Source organism: Mustela nivalis (assembly GCF_964662115.1).
Source record: "Mustela nivalis genome assembly, chromosome: 13".
In the NCBI taxonomy this organism is placed as follows: Eukaryota; Metazoa; Chordata; class Mammalia; order Carnivora; family Mustelidae; genus Mustela; species Mustela nivalis.
In genome coordinates this window covers 8671339-8696259 of record NC_139032.1, presented here as the reverse complement: position 1 = coordinate 8696259, position 24921 = coordinate 8671339, and the positions used below count along the sequence as shown (strand labels likewise).

General features: G+C 39.9%; 1 protein-coding gene across 1 annotated transcript in view; it reads left to right on the top strand.

Moving 5' to 3' along the window:
• The window catches only part of LOC309847255 (uncharacterized protein), a gene marked incomplete at its 3' end in the record, with an annotated part of 311749 nt that overhangs the window by 688 nt on the left and 286140 nt on the right, over positions 1–24921 (top strand). The gene's annotated exons all lie outside the window — the stretch shown is intronic.

The following is a 24921-nucleotide window of genomic DNA, read 5'->3' as shown; positions in this document are numbered from 1 at the left end:
TTAACACAAGTGCTTATAATCTATATCATAAATAACATTGGAAATATGTGAGCTTTATAATGATAATCATATATATTTATTGAGGATCCCTATTATAATATTAAGAGAGTGAAAGTAGAACAGCACTGATTAATGTCAGAAAAGCAGAGAAATTATATTAGTGTCCTAAGGGGGGAACTGCTCTGGTTTTTCACTGCTGTTCTTTTTGGGCCAAGTTCATTATTAGAATTAAAGTAGTGCCAAAATCTCAACATTGTTAAAGAAAAGTTAAACGAAATAAAAATAATAATCAGTTCATCCAAACAGCAAACGAGTGAAATGATTTATAAGGGAAAAAAAGATGACTTAAACTTCCCTGGATAGTATACGGAGAGTAAAAATTCTTGTTTCTGAGTTCTGCTGTAGAAGGAATATAGGATTTTCAGGATCAAATAAGAGAGAGTCGGGAAGCAAGAAATTTTATATCTATACTGTTTAGAGTTTAGGGGCAAGGGCCAGCTCATGCAAGGGAAAGGAAAAGGATCAGAGTTCCTTGGAAGGCAGTGTAGTTGTCATGATGGTGAGGTTATTGCAACCATTGCACAAATATGGCTTTGAGTGGTCATGGCAAATCTTACTTCTATATATTCCTTAAAATACTTAATCTTTGCCTATCAAATGAGTATCTCAATGTGGTCTTCATTTTCATTTTCTTGAGTGCTAATGGGTTGAATGTGTTTTCATGAGTTTATTTGTCCTTTGAGTTTCCTCTTCTCTGAAATGCCTGTTCATGTCTTTAGTCCATTTTTTCTGTTAGAGAGCTTGATTTCTTTTTTAATTTTATTTTTTTTCTTTTTGAGAGAGATAGTGTGTGAGCTGCGGGGAGGGGCAGAGGGAGAGAGAGAATCTTAAGCAGGCTCCATACCTAGTACAGAGCCGGATGTGGAGCTCCATCTCATGACCTGAGCCAATCAAGAGTTGGATGCATAACGTACTGAGCCACCTAGGCACCCCTCCTTTTGCTTGTTTGGTTTATCTTGTTTTCTTATTTTAGGTTTCTGAGGTGAGAGCTTAGATTTTTGATTAAAGGCTTTTCCTTTTATTTAAAACAGCTTTAGAAGAATAGGTATTAATTCTTCTTTAAATGTTTGATAAAATTTTCATGGGAAGTCTTTGGGCCCTGGACTCTTGTTTGTTGAGATATTTTTGATTTCTGAATCTATTTCTTGGCTGGTTATGGGTCTGTTCAAATTTTCTATTTCTTGCTGTTTCAGTTTTGGTGGTTTATACATTTCAAGAAATTTATCCATTTCTTCTAGATTGCCCAATTTGTTGGCATATAATTGTTCATAATAGCTTTCCCTTTTATTTAAATGTATATGTTTAGTGTAATAAATTTCCCTCCCAGCAGTGCTTTAGCTGAGCCTCCCAAATTTTGATATGTTGTATTTTTTTATTCAGTTCAATGTATTTTATAAAAATTGCCCTTGAGATTTCTCTGGTGACTCATGGATTATTTGGAATGGTGTGGTGTAGTTACTAAATGTTTGGAGATTTTCCTCATATCTATTATTAATTTCTAGTAGATTTTATTATAGTTAGACAACACACTTTGTATAATTTCAATTCTTTAAAATTTGTTGAGGTTTGTATGGCTAAGATGTATCTTCATATGTGCTCTGTGGGCACTTGAAAAGTTGTATTCTGCTCTTACTATATGGGGTGTTTTTTAAATGTCAGATCCTCTTGGTTGGTGGTGTGGAGTTCTACATTTTTGTTGATTTTCTGTTTAGTTGTTCAATCAAGTTTTGAAAGGGGACATTGATGTCTTTAACAGTAATTGTGGATTTGTCCATTTCTTCTTTAAATTCTATTAGTTTCTGCTTCGCATATTTTTCAGCAATGTTGTTTGCTCACACAAATTTAGAACTGGTATGTGTTCTTGGTAAAGTCACTCTTAATCTCCTTCTCCATCTCTAGTAATTTGCTTTGCTTTGGTATCAATATAGTTACTCTTGTTTTCCTTTGAGTAGCATATGCATGATATATGTTTTCCATGCTTTTAATTTCAACCTAAATTACCTCAGCTTGAATGGTAAAAGACCCTTAATAGATGCCAGCACCAAGGTGTCAAAAATTTTAGAGTTATCTGATAAAGACTTTAAGCAGCCACGATAAAAATGCTTCAGTAAGAAATTAGAAAAAAACTTGAAACACGTAAATAAAATAGAAAGCAGAAAAAAAAAAGGAAATGCTAAGGGAAAACAAATGGAAATTTTAGAATTAAAAATTATAGTAATGAATGAAAAATCTCAGTGGATAGGTTTAAGAGTAGACTAGAAGGGAAAGAGGAAAGAATCAATGAACTTGAAGGTAGGCCAATAGAAATTACTCAGTTTGAAAAACAGAAAATAAGCTGGAGTAAAAAGAGAATACAGTTATAGAACCCTGGGGAACTTTAGCAAAATACCTAAAACTCTTGTTAGTAGTCCTAGAAAGAGAAAGATGATAAGGCTGAAAAATATTTTAAGAAATAATGGCTGAAAACTTTCCACATTTGGCAAAAGATTCATGTAAACATACAGATTCATGAAGTGAGCCTCTAACAGAATACAAGGAAATTCATGCCAGGAAGCAGTATATTTAAACTTCTGAAAGCTAAAGATCAAAAAAATTTTGAAGCAACCAGAGGAAAACAATGCTTACCTACAAGAATAAAATAATACCACAATGGATTTCTTGTAAGATACCTTGGGGGCCAGAAGGAAATGGCACATTATTTTTCAGATGCTTGAAGAAAAGTAATGTTAATTCAGCATCCTGTATCAGTGAAAGTAGTTTAGGAAATAGGGGGACATTGAGTCATTCTCAGATGAAGGAAAAGAGAGATAATAGGGATAATTTGTTCTCTGCAGACCTGTCTTTTTAAAAATTCCTAAAGGAAAAGGCTGAGGCTTTTTTAAAAACACTTAAAGACAGAGTATATCAGGCACTGTCACCTGGGGCAAGGAATAATAGTTGGGGTAAACAGTAGACTACCGAAAATTCTTTATAAGAAAGGCTGAGGAATAAGATGCTTTGGGGAAAAAAGACTTTATAAAACTCTCACAAATTCCTAGGAACCTAGAATGCCACACACATGCCCAAGTCTGGGTGCATATTCAGAAAAGACTTAAGATGTGTCTAACCTCTCACCTCTGGCCGAACTTCACACTCTGCAAGCAGGATCCAAAGGGGAGAGCATAGTTGTGGACTGCTTGTCTGAGTGGTAAAGGCATGTCCTGGCACACATTCATAGCCCATCTGCAAAGACTGGGTGGTGTGTGTTTTTGCACACATGCATGCACACATGCGTGTGCATAGAGGTGTTTGTGTGTTCCTACATTTGAAGAAACATCTGTTGCATAATTAGCTGACCACTAAGCTAGTGGTAGAGAGGCTTCAATACCACTCATAACAAAGAGCACAGACTTTCAAAATTAGTTTAAAAAGGCCATTAAACTAACAGTAGCTGGGATGCCTGGGTGGCTTAACTGACACTAAGCATCTACATTCAGCTCAGGTCATGATCCCAGGGTCCTGGGATCAAGCCTCATCTCTCATCGGGCTCCTTGCTCTATGAGGAGCCTGCTTCTCCCTCTGACTGCCACCTTCCCTGCTTGTGTGCTCCTTATCTGTCTCTCTCATTCTTGCTGACAATAAATAAATAAAAACTTAAGAAAAAACTAATAATAGCTACAGTAACAATACACATAGGGACAGAGGATCATCTGATTTCTAGAGTCATCACATTATAATATTCAAATTTCCCTGCAGAAAAATTAGAAGGCATCCATGCAAAGAAATAAGAAAATATAGCCCATATACAAGGTAGTTAATAGAAAACATCACGAGTGCCTGGGTGGCTCAGTGGGTTAAGCCTCTGCCTTTAGCTCAGGTCGTGATCCCAGGGTCCTGGGATCAAGTCCCACATCGGGCTCTCTGCTCGGCAGGGAGCCTGTTTCCTCCTCACTCTCTTTGCCTGCCTCTCTGCCTACTTGCGTTCTCTCTCTCTGCCAAATAAATAAATAAAATCTTAAAAAAAAAAAAAAAAAAGAAAAGAAAACATCACAGAGGAGAGCCAGACATTTGCCTTACTAAACAAAGACTTTCAATTGACTATTTTAAATGTGTCTAAAGGAAACAATGAGGGTGTTGTTTCATCCAATAGAGAATATCAATAACAACCAGAAATTATGTAAAAAAGCCAAAGAGACATTCACAGTTGAAAAGTACAGTAGCTGAAATGGAAATTTCCCTAGATGGATTCAACAGAGAGAGTAGGCAGAAGAAAGAATTTATAAACTTGAAGATAATTAAAATTATCTAGTCTGAGAATATAAAGAAAAAAGAATGAAATAAAGATGAACAGTGCTTAAGAGACCTGTGAGATATCAACAGCCATATTAACTATCCTTAATAGAAATCCCTGAAGATGTGCGAGAAAAAAGGACAAAATATATATTTGAAAAATAATGTGTAAAGACTTTCCAAAGTTGGTTAATATAAATTTGTACATTAAGTAAGCTCAATAAACTCCAGGTAGACTATTGCAGAGAACTTTATATAAAACCACATTGTTATCAGAATGTCAAAATATAAAGAGAGAAAATCTTTAAAAAAAATAAGTCTAGGGACTCATATACATGACATCCTCAATAAGTTTAACAGCCGTTTTCTTATCAGAAACTGTGATGGGCAATGGGAAGGGATTTATTGAACATGCTGAAGGAAAATCAGTATCAAACAAGAATTCTGTATCTGGCAAAAATGTGTTTCAAAAGTAAAGGAGAAATTAAAACATTCCCAGATAAATATAAGCCCAGCATTTATTATCAGTAGATCTGTCCCATAAGAAATGCTGAAGAGAGTCATTCAGTCTGATATAGAATGATAGTAGTCAGTAACTCAAATCCAAACAAAGAAATAGAAACACTTGTAAAATAACTGCATGGGTCAATGTAAAGGTATTAATGAATTTTTGGTTTATAATTCCTCTTTGACAAATCTTTAGAAAAGATAAAAAATGACAAGGACTGAAAGTAGGGACATAACCACCACTTTCAGAAATAAAAGGTATTTTGAGAGGTATTATGAGAAACTATTATTAATCATACACCAACATAGTAGGTAATCTACATACACATAGTCAAAATTGACTCAAGAAAAACAGAAAATCTAAATAGACATATAACAAGTGAAAAGATTGAATCAGCAATAAAAAACAAAAACAAAAAAGAAACAAACAAAAACTTTCCACAAAGATGAACCTAGCTTCAATTGGTTCCATTGGTGAATTCTACCAAATATTTTAAGAATGCTTAACATCTATGTTTCCAACACTCTTCTAGAATGAAAGAGGAGGGAACACTTACCCAGTGTTACCATGATATCAAGGCAAGTAAAAGATCACATGAAAAGGAAACTGCAGACCAGTATCCATAATGAACACGGATGCAAAAATCCCCAAAAGAACCCTAGTAAATGGAATCCAGTAGCATATTAAAAAGATTATACACCATGACTAAATAGGATATATCCCAGGAATTCAAGGATAGTTTAACATATGAAACTCTATCAGTATTTACATCATAGTAATAGACTAAAGAACTCCATATGATCATCTCAGTTGACAGAAAGTATCTGTCAGCATCCAATACCCTTTCATGATAAAAAATACTACAGAAACCAGGAAAAGAAGGGAACTTCCTCAGCCTGATAGAAAGCATCTCTGCAAATACATAGCTAACATCATATTAATGGTGAAAGATTGAACGCTTTCTTCCTAATAGCAGGAATATGATATGGCTATCCACTCTCAGCCACTTCTGTTGAGCATGATACTGTAGCGTCTCACCAGGACAATTAGGCAAGGAAAAGAAATAAAAGACACTCTGATTGGAAAGGAAGTAAAATGATCTCTAGTCATAGGTGACATGATTTTATATATCAAAACCCCTAAAGAAGTCACAGAATATTATTAGAGATAGTAAATGAGTTCAGCAAAGTTGTAGCATTCAATGCCAATATACAAAATCACTTGTATTTATATACACTAACAATGAACAAACAAAATGAAATGAACAAAACAATTCCATTTATAAGATCATCAAAAAGAATAAAATACTTAGGAAAAAATTTAACCAGGTGGGTACAAGACTAGTACATGGAAAACTACAAAAGAAATTAATGAAGACCTAAATGAATAGAAAGACGTTTGTGTTATAGATTCAATTAATAATATTAGTTATTGCTTAATGTTAATTATTTGATAGTGATTTTAATAATTAATATCAGTATTGTTGAGATGGCAGTAGTTCCCAAAGCAAGTAGGAGAAAAGGTGCAATCCCTTTGAAAATCTCAACAGGTGTTTTGGAAAAAAATGGAAAATCTAATTCTAAAAGTCAAATGGAATTGCAAGAGGCCCCAAGAGTCAAAACAATGTAGAAAAAGAAATAATTCAGTGATGGGTCCTTACTTCCTGATTTAGAAATTTATTCTAAAGATACTGTAATCAAAACAGAATAGCAGGGGCATGAAAATAGAGCCCCTGATCAATAGATCAATGGAATGGAATTGAGAGTCCAAAAATAAACCAATACCTCTATAATAAATTAATTTTCAACATGGGTGCCAAACCCATTTAATGAGAAAGAACAATGTTTTTTTAAAAATGATGGTGGAACAACTGGATATGCACTTGCAAAAGAATATAATTAGATCATATACAAAATCAACTCAAAATGGATTTAGAAATCTTAATGTAAAAACTAAAAATATAGAACTCTTAGAAGGAAATACAAGGATAAATCTTCATGAATTTGGATTAGGCATTTTTCCTAAAGATGACACCAAAAATAGAAGCAACCAAAAAAAAAAGTAGATAAATTGGATTTCATCAACAATTAAAAAATTTTGTGCATGAAATGGCATTACCAAGAAAGTGAAAATATACCCTACAGAGTAGGAGAAAGGATTCACAAATCTTTTAACTGATAAGGGTCTAAGATCCAGAATATATAAAGTATCTTAAAACTCAGTAAGAGACAAATATAATGCAATTTAAAAATAGCTGAAGGGTCTGTATTCACATTTTTCCAGAAAAGATATGCAAATGCACTATGCAAATGCAATGAAAAGATGCTCAACATGATTGGCTATCAGGTAAATACAAATCAGTACCTCTATAAGATACACTTCATATTCTCTGGGATGGCTATAATAAAAATGGCAAACATTAACAAGCATTGAGGAAGGATGTGGATAAGTAGAAATCTCACACATTGTTGCTGAGAATGTAAAATGGTGTAGTCACTGTGGAAAACAATTTGGCGGTTCCTCAGAAATTTACACATAGTTACCATATGACCCAGCGATTCCACTCCTAGGTGTACACTTAAGAGAATTGAAAAATTAATGTTTAGAAAAAGGTTTTATATGAATTTTCATAGCAGTATTATTCATAATATCCCCCAATAAGAATAAATCAAATATCCCTCAACTGACATATAGAGAAATAAAGTATCTATCTGTAAGTAAAATAGTCCACTATCTATAAGTGCACTATAGTCCACTGGGCTATTTCTTAGCCATAAAAAGAAAAGATACGTGTCACAACATAGATAAACCTTGAAAACATACAGAGTGATAGGAAACAATCACAAAAGACCATATATTTTATGATTCCATTTATATAAAGTATCTAGCATAGGCAAATACATAGAGACAAAAAACCAAACAAACAAACAACTGGTGGTTACCAGGAGGTGTGCAGAGGAGAGGAGGTGAGTGATCATGTAACGGACAGGTGTGTCTTTTTGGAGGTGCTGAATTTTTTGGAATTAGATTCTGGTAAGGGTAATGGTTGCATACATTGTGAATGAAATAAAAGTCACTGCATTATCAACGTCAAAATGGTTAAAAGGGTGAATTTTACATCAATTTTTAAAAATGAAAGAGAAAATAAGGTTACTCTGGAGTTCACAATCTCAGGCACCTGGAAAGGGAGAAGAACAAAAGGAAAAACTTGAGGACCCAGCCTGGAACAAGGACACCGTGTCAATTCATATTCTCTTAACTAGGACACAGTCACATGGCCACAAATCACTAGAGGGTACGTTTGGATACATGGTCTAACCATGTACCCCCAAAAAACAGATAATGAACTTTGCTAAGAGCTGGTGTTCTTCACCATAGAATTAGAATCTTTGGGAATGAGCTCATGAATTTACTAAACTTCCCAGATGATTCTCATGCCGACTGATCTTTGATCGTCACTATTTTATTTTATTTTTAAAGATTTTATTTATTTGAGAGAGAGAGGGGGAGAGGGGAAAAAAACACAAGTTGGGGGAGAGGCAGAGGAAGAGGGAAAAGCAGCTTTCTCCAGAGCAGGGTGCCTGCAGCCAACTGAGAGGCTGGACCCTGGGGATCATGACCTGAGCCGAAGGCAGACACTTAACCAACCGCACCACTCATGCACCACTGATTGGCACTATTTTATTTTATTTATTTTCTTTTTATCCTTTTTTACAAATTTAAATTCAATTAGCCAACTTATAGTGCATCATTAGTTTCAGTAATTTATCAGTTTTGTATAACACCCAGTTCTCATCACATTACATGCCCTCCTTAATGCCCATCACCCAATTACCCCATTCCCGCAGCCACCGCCCCTCCAGCAACCCTCAGTTTTTTATCCTTGGTTACGCATCTCCCATGGTTTTTCTCCCTCTCTGATGACTTCCTGTTCTCTTTTCTCTCCTTCCACCTATGGTCCTCTGCCCTGTTTCTTCTATTCCACATATGAGTGAAACCATATGATAATTGTCTTTCTCTGATTGACTTATTTCACTCAACATAATACCCCCTGGTTCTAACCATGTCCATGTAAAATGGCAAGTATTCATCATTTCTGATGGCTGAGGTAAGTAAAACAGTCCACTATCTATAAGTGGACTTATATGATTCATCATTTCTGATGGCTGAGTAGTATTCCATCATACACACACACACACACACACACACACCCCACATCTTCTTTATCCATTCATTTATTGTTGGACATCCCGGCTCTTTCCTTAGTTTGGCTATTTTGGACATTGCTGCTATAAACATTGGGGTGCAGGTGCCTTTTTGGATCACATTTGTATCTTTCTGGTAAATACCTAGTAGGAAAATTGCTGGGTCATAGGGTAGCTCTATTTTTAACTTCTTGAGGAACCTCCATACCACTTTTTAGAGTCACTGTGTCAGCCTGCATTCCCACCAACGGTGTAAGAAGGTTTCCCTTTCTCTGCATCCTTGCCTACATCTGTCATTTTCTGACTTCTTAGTCCCTGATACTGAGTGATGTGGAGCATTTTCTCATGTGTCTGTTGGCCATTTGGATGTCTTCTTTGGAGAAATGTCTGTTAACGTCCTCTGCCCTTTTCTTGACTGGATTATTTATTTTTTGGATACTAGCCCTTTATCTAGTATATATGGGTGAGCATATATACAAATGGCATTTGTATATGTGCCATTTGTATATATGCTCACCCATTCCGTAGGTTGTCTTTTGGCTTTGTTGTCTGTTTCCTTTGCTGTGCAGAAGATTTTTATCTCGATGAAGTCCCAATAGTTCATTTCTGCTTTTGTTTCCCTTGCCTTTGGAGACGTGTCTAGTAAGAAGCTGCTGTGGCTGAGGTCACAGATGTTGCTGCCTGTGTTCTCCTCCAGGATTTTGATGGATTCCTGCCTCACATTGACGTCTTTCACCCATTTTGAGTTTATTTTTGTGTGTGGTGTAAGGAAATGGTCCAGTTTCGTTCTTCTGCATGTGACTGTCCAATTTTCCCAACACCATTTGTTGAAGAGACTCCTTTTTCCACTGGACATTCTTCCCTGTTTTGTTGAAGATTAGTTTACCATACAGTTGAGGGTCCATTTCGGGTTCTCTATTCTGTTCCATTGATCCATGTATCTGTTTTTATTGGCAGTATTTTAAACACCCAGAGCCACAGTTCTATCTCTGCCATTCTGTTTGCGGGATTCCTTTATTAGGTGGAAAAGTAAGACACAGAAAGCATTCAGAAATCTAAAAGGATTTTGGAGAAAAGGATGTGTAACTCTACTTGAAATATCGGAGGCCACAAGTTTGAACATGCTGGGTGTGTCCTCCAAACCAAGAATGTGAAATGACAAAGTCAACAGTCTCTCATTGATTCACAAAAGGGCACGAGAGAAGGAATTACAGTTGTAATACTCGAGGATTAGTTCCAAAGTACACAATTGTACTGTAAGTCCATTATTTTTTCTTTTAATGATATGAATAGATGTTTTAATATGAGCAAGACAGTATCATTTTTAATCAGTGATATTTTGGATTGTGAGCATAATTACATAGAAATGCAAGGTATTTTTCTCCATGTGCTGTATGTATAGCCAGAGTGTACCGACTAGTCAGCACGCCATGTCTAAGATTTCCTCAGTGCACAGAGCCTAAGTAGAAACATACTGTTTTAATGTGGTTTAAATGAGAGATGATGGCAGTGACAGTCATATTACTAAAGCAGAAATCTCATCAAGTCACTCACAGGCTCCCAACAGCAAAAGTAACAATAACCAGAAGCTTAACCAAAAATAGTTTTGTAGGTTTTTAGATGTCTAAAACTAAAAGTGTATCACACATGTAGAAGGTTAGAATTGAAATTCCTGGGAGAGCAAAGCTTTAGGATGAGACTAAAAAGAAAAGGATTAACTGGATTCTGGGGAAGAACTGTACTGGTTAGCTTCCTTACTCTGACTCTCATTCTGCACCAACGGACTACCTCAAGTAAGAGGTTTCCCTCAAAAAGGGCGGGGGGCGGGGGGGATAAAAAGAGAGTAGAGTAAGGGAAGGTCGGAAGACCAGAGGGAGAGAAAAGCATAGCAAGACACACAGAGACAGAGACAAGGAACCTAGAGACGAGAAGACATTTATAAGTCATATCAACTATTCACAGCTAACATCATAGTTAATGGTGAAAGATAAAATGTTTATTCCTAAAATCAGCCATAAGACACAGATGCCTACTCTTTACGCTTCTATTCAACATTGTGTTGGAGATCCTGGCAGGAGAGTTCGTCAAGAAAAACCAATAAAACCCCTTTTTTTGGGGGGGGGGGTTGGAAAATGGTGGTTTATTAAAGCACAGGGACTGGACCTGCAGGCAGAAATTGCTGCTGCCCTGGGGCTGCTGCCCTGGGGCTGCTGCCCTGGGGTTGGGAGGGGTGGCTGATTATACACTAAAGGATTGCGGGAGTAAAAAAAAGGGAAGTTTCAAAAGAACTTTCATATGCTAAAGAAGACCTAGGAGTTACTGGAGGCCTTGCCATTGTCAAGTTAAGGTTGTTTTTCCCCTCCAGCGAGGAATTAACATTTAGACTGGGAGATTCCTGGAAGAATGTCTAGTGTCCCATCCAGGAGTGGGTCTGGGGGAGGTTGCAGGGTATCAACTTCTGCTTTGTCTTCAGCCATTCATATTAAAAGAAAAAGAAAAAACTATCTCCATTGGCAGCTGACAGTTTGCATACAGAAATTTCTAAAGTCTCCCCACAAAAGCTGTTAGAACAAATGAGTTTAACCCAGTTGCAGGATATAAGATCAATATACAAAAATGAATTATATTTCTGTATGTTAGCCACGAACAATGTGCAAATGAAATTATGAAAACTTTTCCATTTATAATATCAAAAACAGGAATGAATTTAACAAAATGAGAGAATGACTAATGTACTATACACTGTAAGACATTGTTGCAAAAAATCAATAAAGATTGAAATAAATGGAAAGACATTTCACATTCAGGCCATGGAAGACATAATATTATTAAGAAGGTCCTACTCGTCAAATTGATCAAGAGACTCAGTGCAATTTATACCAAAATCCAAGCTCTTTTTTTTTCCCCCTGCAGAAATTAACCTGCTAATTTTAAAATCATGTAGAAATTCAGGGGACGCAGGATAGGCAAAACAATCTTAAGAAAAAAGAGTTATAACTTACATGCACTTTGCAAGTGGAACATTTAACTACACAGATGCAACACTCAAGACAGCGTGGTACTGACAGAAAGACAGATCAATGAAATAGAACTGAGAGTTCAACATTAAAACCTTCACCTTTATGGTCAGTTGATTTTTGATAACAGTGTCAAGATAATTAAAGGGGAAAGAGAAGTATTTTCAGCAGATGATGCTGGGACACCAGGATAGCCACATACCAAAAACTGAATTTCAGCCTCTTCCTTCTACCTCACTTACGTAAAAATTAACTCAAAGTAAATCATATATACTTAGGGCTCAAACTGTAAACTTGGGGAAGAAAATTTAGGAGTACGTCTTCCTGGGCTTGGACCAGGCAGTGATTTCTTAGGTATGACAGCCAAGGACAACAACTCAAGAAAATACAGATACAAAGAACTTGATCACATTAAAGATGTACCACACGGCAAGTGATACCATCAAGAGACTGTACAGATCATGTACTGGCAGCAGTGTTACTGCAAATCGTCTATGGGAATAGACCTTGCATTCAGAACAGATAAAGAACTCCTACAGTTTAACAAAATAAAGACAAATAACTCAATTTTTAAAATGTCAGAGGGTTTGAATAGGTATTATTTTGCCAAGGGATATATACAAATATACAACAAGCATGTGACAAGATTTTCAGAAATGTCAGCTGTCACAAAGTTAGATGAGGACCACGATGAGATATATTCACGAGGCTGTGCGTACAATGACTATAAAGAAAGGGCTATGATCAAAAAGGCACATAATAACACGTACTGATGAGGAGGTAGAAAAATTTGAAGCCTCCTGCACTCTTGGTGGGAATGTAAAAATGCTATAGTTCTTTAGAAAACTGTTCAGCAGTGTCTAGAGTTGTTACACATAGAATTACCATATCCAAAGGAAATGAAAAGATATGTTAAAAAATGTAGGCTAGGGGTGCCTGGGTGGCTCAGTTAAGTATCTGCCTCCATCTCAGGTCATGCTCCCCTGGGGTCCTGGCACTGAGTTCTCTCTACATCTGGGCCCTTGCTCGTCAGAGAGCCTGTTTCTCCCTCTCTCTCTCTCTCTGCCCCTCCCTCTGCTTGTACTGTCTCTCTCTCTCTTTCTGTCATTCTCACTCTCTCTCCCTCTCTTGCTGAAACAAATAAATAAAATCTTTTAAAAAATAAATAAAAATGTAGGCTAACATTTATAGCAGGATTATTCATAATGAGCAAATAAAATGTGGTATATCCATACAACGGAAAATTATTTAGCCTTAAAGAACAAAGCACTGGGGCACCTGGGTAGCTCAGTGGGTTAAGCCTCTGCCTTCAGCTCAAGTCATGATCTCAGGGTCCTGGGATCGAGTCCCATGTCGGGCTCTCTGCTCAGCAGGGAGACTGCTTCCCCCTCTCTCTCTCGCCTGCCTCTCTGTCTACTGGTGATCTCTGTCAAAAAGGAGCGGAGAAGAGCGGAGAGGAGTGGAGGAAGGAAGGAAGGAAGAGGCATTTTGATTCAGTATTATTCCGCTTGGATAAATCTTTAAAACACTATGTTAGGTAACCTTTTACAATATACCACATACCCCGTGATTCCATTTATATGAAATGTGTACAACAGGAAAATCTAAACAAAACAAAACAAAAAACCCCAGGAAAGTCTGTAAAGACAGAAAGTAGTTCAGGGGCTGGGTATGGTTGGGGGAAAACATGTGCTGAAAAGATAGGGTGTTTCTTTTGGGGATTGTTAAAGTGTTCTAAATTTACGCTGGTGCAATGATTATACTACTCTATGAATATACTAGAGACTGTTGAATTGTACGCATTAAATGGGAAGATTTTAGGGTAAATCAGGTATATCTCAAAGATGTTTAACATAGTTTATAATTAGTATGCAAATATGGAGTATATTTGAAAACTTACTATATAGTAAGTTACTACCTACTATAGTAATCAAGACAGTATCATACAGACAAAGGAATAGATCAGTGGAATAGGGCTGAGAGTCTGGAAATAAAACCCTTCCATTTATGATCAGTTAATTTTTAATATTTTTAAAATTCAGGTATAATTAACAAACACTGTTATATTAGTTTCAGGTATATAATATAGTGATTCAACAATTCTATATCTTTCTCAGTGTTCATTACCTTTAAGTGTACTCTTAATCCTCTTCACCTGTCCCGCCTGTTCCCCCTCAACCCCACTTGCTCTCTGGTGACCAGTAGTTTGTTCTCTCTAGTTAAGAATTTGGTTTTTGGGGGCACATGGGTGGCTCAGTTGGTTGAGAGTCTGCCTTCGGCTCGGTCATGATCCCAGAATCCTGGAATTAAGTCCCACATCGGGCTCCTTGATCAGCAAGGAGTCTGCTTCTCCCTCCCCTGCTCCGTCTCACTTTGTCTCAAATGAATAAGTAAAATCTTAAAAAAATTTTTTTTTTTTAATTTTTTGGTTTGTCTCTTTTTTTCTTTGTTTTGTTTTCTGAATTCTACATGTGTGGGAAATCATGTGATCTTGGCCTTTCTCTAAGTTATTCCACTTAGCAATACACTCTCTAGCTACATCCACGTCCTCCCAAATGGCAAGATCTCGTTCTTTGTTATGCTGAGTACTGTTCCATTGTGTATATGCACCCCCTCTTCTGAATCCATTCATCTCTAGGACACTTGGGTTGCTTTCATATCTTAGCTGTTGCAAATAATGCTGCAGTAAACATAGAGGAGCATATATCTTTTCAAATTAACATTTTTCTTTTCTTCGGGTAAATGCCTCGTATTAAAATTAATGGATCATATGGTAACTCTATTTTTAACTTTTTGAGGAACCTCTGCACTGTTTTCAACAGTAGCTAAAGCAGTTTGCATTCCTACGAACAGTGCACAAGGATTCCTTTTTCTTCTCTTCCTTGCCAATACTTGTTTTTTGTGTTTTTGGTTTTAGTCATCTTGGCAGGTGTGAAGGGGTATCTCATTTTGGTTTTGATTTGCGTTTCCCTGATGATGACTGAGGTTGAGCATCTTTTCATGTGTCTGTTGGCCATCTGGATGTCTTCTTTGGGAAAAGTCTATTCAGGCCTTCTGCTCACTTTTAATTGGATTTTTTTTTTTTTTACTTGTATAAAGTATTTACATATTTTTGATATTAACTCCTTATTGGATATTTATTTGCACATACCTTCCCCTATATGGTGGGTTGTCTTTTTGTTTTGTATATTGTTTCCTTTGCACAAGCTTTTTATTTTGGTGTAGTCCCAATAGTTTAATTTTGCTTTTATTTCCTTTGCCTCAGGAGATACATCTAGAAAAATGTTGCTATGACTGATGTCAAAGAGATTATTGCCTATGCTTTCTTCTAGGAATTTTATGGTTTCATGTCTTATATTTAGGCCTTTAATCCATTTTGAGTTCATTTTTTGTATATGGTGTAGGGAAGTGGTCCAGTGTCATTTTTTTGCCTATAGCTGGTCAGTTTTCCCAGCACCATCTATTGGAGAGACTGTCTTTTCCCCCATTGTATATTCTTGCCTTCTTTACTGTAGATTAATTAACCATGTAAGTGTGGGTTTATTTCTGGGCTCACTATTCTTTTCTATTGATCAATGGGTCTGTTTTTGTGCATACTTTTTTTGTTGTTTTTTTTTTTTTAGATTTTATTTATTTATTTGACAGAGAGAGATCACAAGTAGGCAGAGAGGCTTGCATAGAGACAGAGGGGGGGGAGCCTGCTTCTCTCTGCTGAGCAGAAAGCCCGATGTGGGGCTCTATCCCAGGACCCTGAGGTCATGACCTGAGCCAAAGACAGAGGCTTAACCCACTGAGCCACCCAGGCGCCCCTGTGCATACAGTTTTGATTACTACAGCTTTGTAATAGGCCTTGATTTTTTTTTAATTTTATTTATTGATTTGACAGATAGAGATCATAAGTAGGCAGAGAGGCAGGCAGAGAGAGAGAACGAGAGAGGAGGTAGTGCTCCCTGCTGAGCAGAGAGCCCGATGTGGGGCTCGATCCCAGGATCCAATGGCAGAGGCTTTAACCCACTGAGTCACCCAGGCGCCCCTGTAATAGGCCTTGAAATCTGGGTTGTGATACCTCCAGTTTTGTTTTTCTTTTTCAAGATTATACTGGCTATTTGATGTCTTTTGTGGCTTCTTGCAAATTTTAGGAATGTTTTTTCTAGTTCTGTGGAAAAGATGCTATTGATATTTTCATAGGGAGTGCATTAAATATGTAGGTTACTTCAGGTAGTATAGACATTTTAACAACATTTGTTCTTCCAATATGTTGAATTGATTTTTGATAACAGTGTCAAGATAATTAAATGGAAGAAAAATCTTCTTCACAAATGATGTTGGGACAATAAGATAGTCACATGCAAAAGACTGAATTTTATACATATGATGTATATACTATATAAAATATGCAATATTATTTATACTATATATATAAAATATTGCATATATATATATATATATATATAAAATAAATGATATAATATTTATATTCCTTTCTCTACCAAAGGGATTTCTTTTTCCTTACATGGAAGAAAAGTATGTTAACTGTAATCTGACCCAGTATTGGATTTTCATCCATTTATGTTTTTTGTTTCCTTTTTCATGAGGAGGACTAGGAAAATCCTAACATAGGAGAGAAGAGCTGAGTCAAGTAGAAACATAAGAGGTCTGCTGTGTCCCTGGCCTGGGTTTCCCATCTCTGGGGCACAGACCTGAACTGACCTAGCATGGAACATCCGCTTGCTTTAACCCCTCTCACTGAGCCTTTTTAATGGGCCGCTGCTATGAGCCGACTTTAGCCGACTTTATACTGATCAGCTGACAGGGAGGCGGAAAGGGACATTCACCCTGTAACTCATGACACATTAGAGAACTTTCCCAGGGTCACACATGTCTGATAGGGACGGGCACAGAGGGCCTTGGAGCATTTGAGCAGAGTTGGACACGCTCTGGAAGCATTGGCTTTCGTGCTGTGTCTTGAGTAGGAACTGAGGACAGTGCCTGGGTTGGGCCCTCAAGGTTCTAGTGCTGTTTCACTGGGAGGGCTCCCTAAGAGGTCCTTGGGCCCGTCACCTCCTTCTTCTAGCAGCCCTCCACACAGCTTTTGAAGAGCACACATCAGCCCCTTGAGCTAGAAGCACGCCTGCATCCTTACCGATCTCACATGCGTATCCATCCGTCCGGCGGTTATAACACAATACCATGGAGTGGGTGGCTTCCCAGTCAGAGTGTACTTTCCTACAGTTCTGGGGGCCAGGGTCTGAGGTCAAGGTGCCAGAAAGGTCAGTTCCTGGTGAGATCACTCTTCTGGCTTGTGGACAGTCACCTTCTCCCTGCGTGCTCCCATGGCCTTTCCTCATGGTGTGTGCTCACAGCAGGGAGAGTGTGAGCTCTCTGTGGTTTGTTTGTTTTGTTTGTTTCTTCTTCCTTTCTTTTAAAGATTTTATTTTTTTGAGTGAGGCAGAGAAAGTGTGAATGGGCAAGAGAGAGAGCACAAGCCGGGGGAGACAGAGGGAGAAGCAGACTCCCCACTGAGAGGGGAGCCCGATGCAGGATTCGATCCCAGGACCTTGGAATCATGACCCGAGACAAAAGCAGACACTTAGCCGACTGTGCCACCTAGGTGCCCCTGTAGTCTCTTTCTATAAGGACACTAATCTTGTCAGATCAGGGCCCCATCCTTACGACCTCTTGTAACTTAATTTCCTTATTTAGAGGTCCCCTCTCTAAACCCCTCCATACTGTGGGTGAGGGTTTTGCAGTATGAATTCAGGGGCATGGGTGAGGGGACACAGGTGTCCAGTGCATGCCAGCTGCCGTCCGCCAGGTCAGGATCTGTTCAGCCTCCCACCTTACCTGCTCATACACGTTGAACTCCAGCACGCCAGACTAGCTGTGGTTTTCCAAATGGCTCCAATATTTAGTGCCTCTGTACCTTTGCATATACTGTTCCTTTTCTTTGGAGTGTCCTTGCCTCTCTGCCATCACTTCTCCACCTGGTAAACCGTTCCCATCTCAGGGAAAAATTAATGCTTCCTGTATCATCTTCCCTGACTCTCCCTTCAGGGCTCTAAAGGCAGGTATGTACTTACTAATTAAACAGGTGACCGAGGCAAATTGCTTATTCTGTATGAACCTGTTTCCCCTGTGTAAAACGGGACCAAAATGGGTTGTTGTGAGGATTAAGGAGGGTCAAGCCCATGGAGCACCTGAAACACAGTGACACCTGCCATTATTAAGTAACACCACCCTGTGCTGTGTCTCGTTCGCAGTGGGGGCTCCTTGTCACGGCGACTGGCCTTGTTCATCTTTGCGTCCCTAGGACAGAGCCCCCAGCTGTAAACACGGGACTTTTGTGTTTCTAGGACAGAGCCCCCAGTCAGGAAACACTGACTGACCCAGCCCCTGGGAAGGACCCTTCCAGATCATCCTCTCCCTCTCCAGCTGCACAGGTAGGCACTTCCGAGGCCCAGGGAGAAGGAACTCGCCCAAGGACCCACAGCGAACTGGGGATGGGCCAGGCCTCTGGCACCAGAAAGATTCTCTCTTCTGTTTTTCATACCATCTCGCGTGATCACAGACTCAGAGACTCGTTTTTCTCTTCCCAGGAAGAACTCTCTGAGCTTATTGCTGTGATCTGGTGACAGTAAGGAAGAGTGACTTTCTCTGGGCAGATCTGTACGATGTTAAACTCTGCCCACGGCCTGGTTTCCCTGGGCTGGTGCTGCCAGGCAGCCGTAGCAGCAGCAGGGGCCATGTGGACCCGCCGGAAGCCCCTGCCAGGCTCCTAATCTCACCCCAGACGGCCTCCCCTCTGTAGTCCCATAAATCGCTCCCGAGAGCCCACCAGGCTGGACTGATGTGTGGAGTTGTGTGGCCCTGACGGTCATTCTGCTGAGTTATTACCAACGGGACGTGTGTGTATGCATTTCACACACAGGTGCAGAGGCCTCTGGAATTTGTCCAAACTCATCAGAATCAGACTGAGACAAAGTTCGTGACCCAAAGATAAGAATCTGGAGAGTTTCTGGAATACCTAATTCCCTTGACGTTTGAATCTCTTTTTTTTTTTTTTTTAAACGAGGGTTTTTTTGTTGTTGTTTTGTTGTTTAATATTGAATGGAGAACTTCCGACACACTGAATTAAAGGAGTCTTAGGCAGTACAGAGAGCTCTCTAATCTGTGAATGCAGTCTCTTGGGTTTTAGCTCCCACTCTCCTATAGGCTGTGTGGCCTTAGGCAAGTAGCTTCACCTCTCTGATCATCTATCCTTTCATCTGAGTAATAGAAGCGAACGGTTTCTAAGATCACTTGGGTGGTAACATTTTAGCTGAGTAAATGCTTCCCAAGCCCTCAGGAACTCTTTGCCCAGGCTATATGATATTCCCACCCTGCTGTGGCCGGCCTTGGTGCCACATCTCTGTTCTGTGGTGGGGGGAGAAGTAGATGGAGGATGGGCATTTGTTTTGTCACTGGAGAGTACATGACCCCAAAGAAAGAAACATTGAGATTTAAGCCTTTGTTCTGCCAGTAACATTCTATGTGGCTACAATGTAGTCACACCGTAAACACATGTTCTTAGCACAGTGAATTATATTTATTAAATTTAAGTGTGTATTAAAAATACACACTACACTTCCGGCAGTGTAAGGGGTAGAGTAGGTGCTTATAAACACTATCTGCTCCTGTCCTTTCTCTTGCTGCTTTTGCTTCTCCCTCGTGATCCTAGGGGGGTGGCCACAGTCTCCGGTCTACACTGAGCTTCTAGTGCTTTCCTCATGTGCTCCCTTGTGACCTGTCCATCTGGTAGCCTCCCCTGCTTGCAGAGAGCTGCCCTGAAATCAGACCTCACACGGTTTCCTTGGCAATCCTGTGTTCTGCAATCAAGGGACGCCCACTCCTCGCATTACGTACTGGTTATTTCAGATCGGACCCTGCAAATAGGCCAACAGGACGGGTGGCGCTTTGGATGTGGAACAGACAGGGGAGGGATTACCTAGAAACGCCGGGTCACATCAGAGCTTTGAATTCCCAAAAGGTCGGGGCAGGGGAGCCGCTAGCCGTTTGCACGGGTCTCTGCGGGGCCTTTTCGCAGCAGCATATTTTAGGTGTTTAAGTGAGGGTTGGAGCTCCCCTCCTTTCTCCTTTGGCTTCCTCATTTTTAATTAGAAATCGCCATGCTGCCCAACAGGCAATACGGTTTGGCCCTCTGCTTTCGAGGCACATCTTAAAGCAGTTTCCACCCAACTGACCAAACACAGTGTGTTTCATTGCACTGGCCACAGGGTTCCCCGAATCTCCCAATGACAAGAGATTACTTCCTGTGCTGCTCAGGGACACTTTGCTCGGGAATGGGCTCCCAGCACTAAGGTGATGCCACCATCGTCTTGTATTTAAGTAATCCATCATCATTCACGGAGTCATGGAGGGGTTCTGAGAAGGAGAGAGGGAGATGAGATCTTCCGTCCTCAAGTTCATGCAAATGCTTCTCTGGCAGGAGATAATCTTATTCCACAAATTATTCATTTACCTGCTCAGTTTGAGGGGCTGAGTAACTCACGGACAGACTCTGCACCTGGCCACTTAATTTTGCTTCTCATACATTGACCTGCCTCAGCGCAGGATGCGACTCGCTCACCAAAAAGTTATTTTATCCTCGGTGGTTATAAGCTTTCCAGTCAATTTCCCAAGGAAATATTTAATCGAGAGAAGGATAATATAAAATAGATTGGTATTTCCCATCCTGAGGGCAGCTGGGAAAGGTTCACTGCTTGCCAAAGTGTTTTCTAGGAGAAATGTTTAAACCGAAATTTCAAATGAGTGTAAAAATGACTCTTTTCCCTCTTTCCTCCCCTCCTTGTTCCTACAAATTTCTGGGAAGAGAGAAAGAAGATTTTACAATATACTAAATGTATTTGTCTCTCTCTGGGTAGTCATATCGTAACATAAATAACACAGTGTTACGCTCCCTCCAGGAAGCAATTATTGTTGTATTTTTATTTATGACCAGAGAAGCTTTACGTTTTTGGTAGACTTATTTAAAATATCCTGTTATTTGTGGTTACTAAATGCTGTGCAGAAAAGAGAAAAGTCATATAGTCATACTTGATTCATTGGACGATGTCAAAACCCTTAGTGAGTAGACCCCACAGAAACTCAGTTTTCTCTATTGATGAAAAAGGATCTGCTTCCTCTTTCCAGGATAGAGTCTGAGGCCAGGAAAAGTAGCCTGTGAAAGCCTTCCTTATACAGCTGCCCCTGGCTGCAAGCCAGCCCCTCATGCCCACCTCGCTTCTCCCAAAATCTGTGGCTTGGCAGCATAGGAGCTTTGCAAAACTTCAGGGCAAACTTGATCAACAAATATCAAATCTTCATGCGTTTTTAAAATGTATACACACACTCGTACACACACAGTCTTGGGTTCTCCCAGAAGTGTATCCTGGGCCATGGGTTTGGGGGGAGTATTTGATTTAGTTGCCGAGCCCGGGAAGCAGTAGTAGGAAGTAGTGTGGACGGATGCCAGGGAGCTGAGTGGTGCTGGGGAAACCGGAGCTCAGTGTGGCCACAGGAGGACTCATGTACGGTAGTTAGAGTCATGCCACTGGAGGAGAGAAGGAAAGGTGTTCTGTCAAGCAGAACTGTGGGCGCTCACGTAAGGTGCACCGTTAGGTTCTCAATGGTGACTGCTGAATGGCCAGATCTAGAACACCAAGAACACCTGTCCGTAGGGAAGGGGAGTGGAGACGGGAATGAGGAGTAGCTGAGAGCTGTGGAGTGGATAAACGTTCAAGAGGGACAGACTCCTCTCCCTTTTTAATTTTAGTTGCACAGTCATTTGCACGGTGCTGTAGGAATGAAAAACAAACCCAATCAGAACAAAAGCGCACTTTTCGACGCGGCTGAAATGAGAAGCAGTTTCCTTTATGGATTTCCCGGCCTTTCTCAGCCGCCTTGTTCTCTCTTAGCACCCAAAGGCCAGCACCGGGCAGCTCAGGGCAGCACGCACGTATCTCTCCGCAGCTCCTCTCTTATTTCTCGATGAAACTTTCTGACTCCTTTTGAACTTCCAATGTAGCCGGCCCCAGGGGGCTCCAGCCTCCCTTTGTCTCCCAGTGTTTTCCAGGATCTGATCAAACTCCTAATTTCATGAATTAGGCTGCTCTGATCCCGAAAGATGACCTGCTCTGGCTGGCGAGAGTAGCCAATGGCCTCACGGTCCATTCCTCTTTCAACTGTAGCCCGTTACTTCCGCTTTTTGACTATTTAATTGCAAGTGTTCTGCTTTCTAAATCTTAATAAAGTCCCATCTGTCATGCTCGTCTGGTTCTAAGCGTTCACTTCTGCTGTGACTCTGAGGGTGACTTGAATCGAGTTCACGCCCCATCTTGGGCTCCCTCTCCTACTCTCAGGGGAGTGAGAGCACGGGGGCAGGTCTTGGCCAGCATTACTCCCTCCATCCTCAACACTGACTTGGATGCAGATTTTAGCTTAAGTTGACAGGCTGTGTCCAGTACTGGTGAGAAGACATCTGTTTCCTCACATACTAAGAAATGAAGCAGAGTCTTTGCTTCTAAGGGAGATGATGCATTTTCTTATTTTTGCCCCACCTGTTAAACCAGACAAAGGTAATATAAAATACCTCTTCCCTATTGAAACTTAAATCCTATGAATTTTTTTCTCACTGTAATAAATACTGTGTAGTCAGCCTTCCATCCGTGGCAGAAAGAGTGGAAAACTTCAGTGGGGGGTTGCGGTCTCAAATCCGTAAGTGACGAAACTTGTCCAGCCCCTTGGCTGGCTGATGGGAGGTGAGTCAGTAGCACCAGCTGCGAGTAAATAGGGAAACACAAAGCCGTGGGATGGGAGATGGTCTCTTCTGTTGTCAGAGTTGTTCCAGGAGCAGCTGTTTTCCCTGCCAGAGATGACAACTATTGAGATTGAATGAGAGAGAGAAGAGGATTGTGAAAAGTTACATGGGCTGTTTGACATCCTTGTGACGGTCCTCAGCTCGTACTGAAAAACCAGACTGTGTGGTCTTCTAATTCCAGGACCAATGAGTCATGTAAACAGGGACAAAAGCATTGTTTGTTTCCTCAGTTGTAGAGACTAATACTCCCTTACTCACCTGAAGAGGGTTTAGAGAGAACAAGATAATATACAGAGAGGAAGGTCTGTTTTGTAATCACTAAGAGTAATGCTTGAAGAGACTGATTCTTAAGAAGAGGTGTAGATCATGGCTTATTTCCATGAAAGTAGCACTTGTTAGTAGGTTTTCCCTGAGCTGTACAAAGGTAGAGAATTTTAATTTTCTGGTGGGTGTGGAAGATCTGATTCTTTTAAGCTACTAACTGTACCCTGAAATTCTCAACTTTATGTTCTTGGCTAAGATTAGTGGACTGTCAGGATCTGTCTTTGGCAGGGATGAGCTATGGACTTTGCTGCTCAGGAACCAGATGCTTGAGATTAGTTTATAGCTGTTAAACCTCCCGTGGTCCTGAACGTCTCCTGAAACAGGAAATGCTTTTTCCCATGGCAAGACATACTTTATACATTGGTGATGCCATAATTGCCCCCAACCATCGCAATAAGAGTAAGGTGCTTACTGGCCTTTATGAAAATGGAGGTTGCGTGTTAATTTATAGAGAGTAAGAACTCAAGTCATAGACCCACAATCCGGCATGCGTTTTTCATTTGTCACACTTAAGTCCACTTTCTTCCCCCATGCAAGTATGCGTTAACTGGGTTGAGTGCCTACACTCTTTAGGGTTCTGGGGAGATAAGGATGGGCTCTCATGGGTGTGTTCTTGATGAATGAACGTACTTCCTGCTTGCTGGCTTGAGTCGTATGCTCAATTTGGGAACATGACATCCCTCGATCAGCTCATCCAGGGACTCAGCTTACTTTCTGTCCCTGGGTGATTGTTTCTTCTGTCCCTTGGTGAGGCCAGTGTTACCTACATCTGTTGTAGACACAGTGTTTCCATTTTTCTTCAGTGTTTCTTTATACATATCCTGCATGAACACCCTTGGCAGTCCAATGAAACTAGAGAACATTTCTCAGAATAATATTTTTTCAAGTCATATGACAAAAAATATGCTAGAATTCTGGAGGAAAACTATATTGCAATAGACTTTTATGTCTCTTAGAAGGCATTCGGTTAAGAACCCCTTCTGGGTGGAGAACACCTTTTGTTATAGAACCATTGGTACAACAACAACAAAAAGATTCCAACTATTTCTACTGAGCTTTCTAGTGCTTTTCTTTTGAAGCATTTACAGAGTTCCATGAGGAACATTTAAACTATGATAGTATCTCCTCAGTATAGACACAAAAATGTGCCCGGTCGGAAGGCTGCTATGGTGGAGGTTCTCAGATCTTGCGTTCTCCCCTCTCTGATGGATGCCCTGTCCAATGGAATGGACTAAGGCCATCCTCAGTCTTGAGTACCTGACCCTGACTAGAGTCACAGGGACTAAGGTAGGATTGTGTTGTAAAAGCAGGGAATGAGAAAAACTCGCGGTTGAGTATATGATTGGGTCACATGGGAAAGGCTAGAGGAGTCAGACCAGAGAGACAAAGTCAAAAATAGACCAACAGAGCCAAGCATTGGTCTAAGGTTGGACGCAGAGTGCGGTAGAATCCAACATCGTGTTAAGGGTTCATTCCTAATTTTGCTGGCTGTGTCATGGTATCACTCTGTCACAAAATGTCTAAGTCAAGGGACAATTGAGTGACGTTTTTAGGTAATAGTAGCAATATTTGATGTTACAGTATGGAAATCAGGTATTTTATGTTTTCTACATATTAATAACAAATTCCCTTTTGTCAAACAAGACCTAGACGTGAAAAACCAACCTAGACATGTCTCATAAT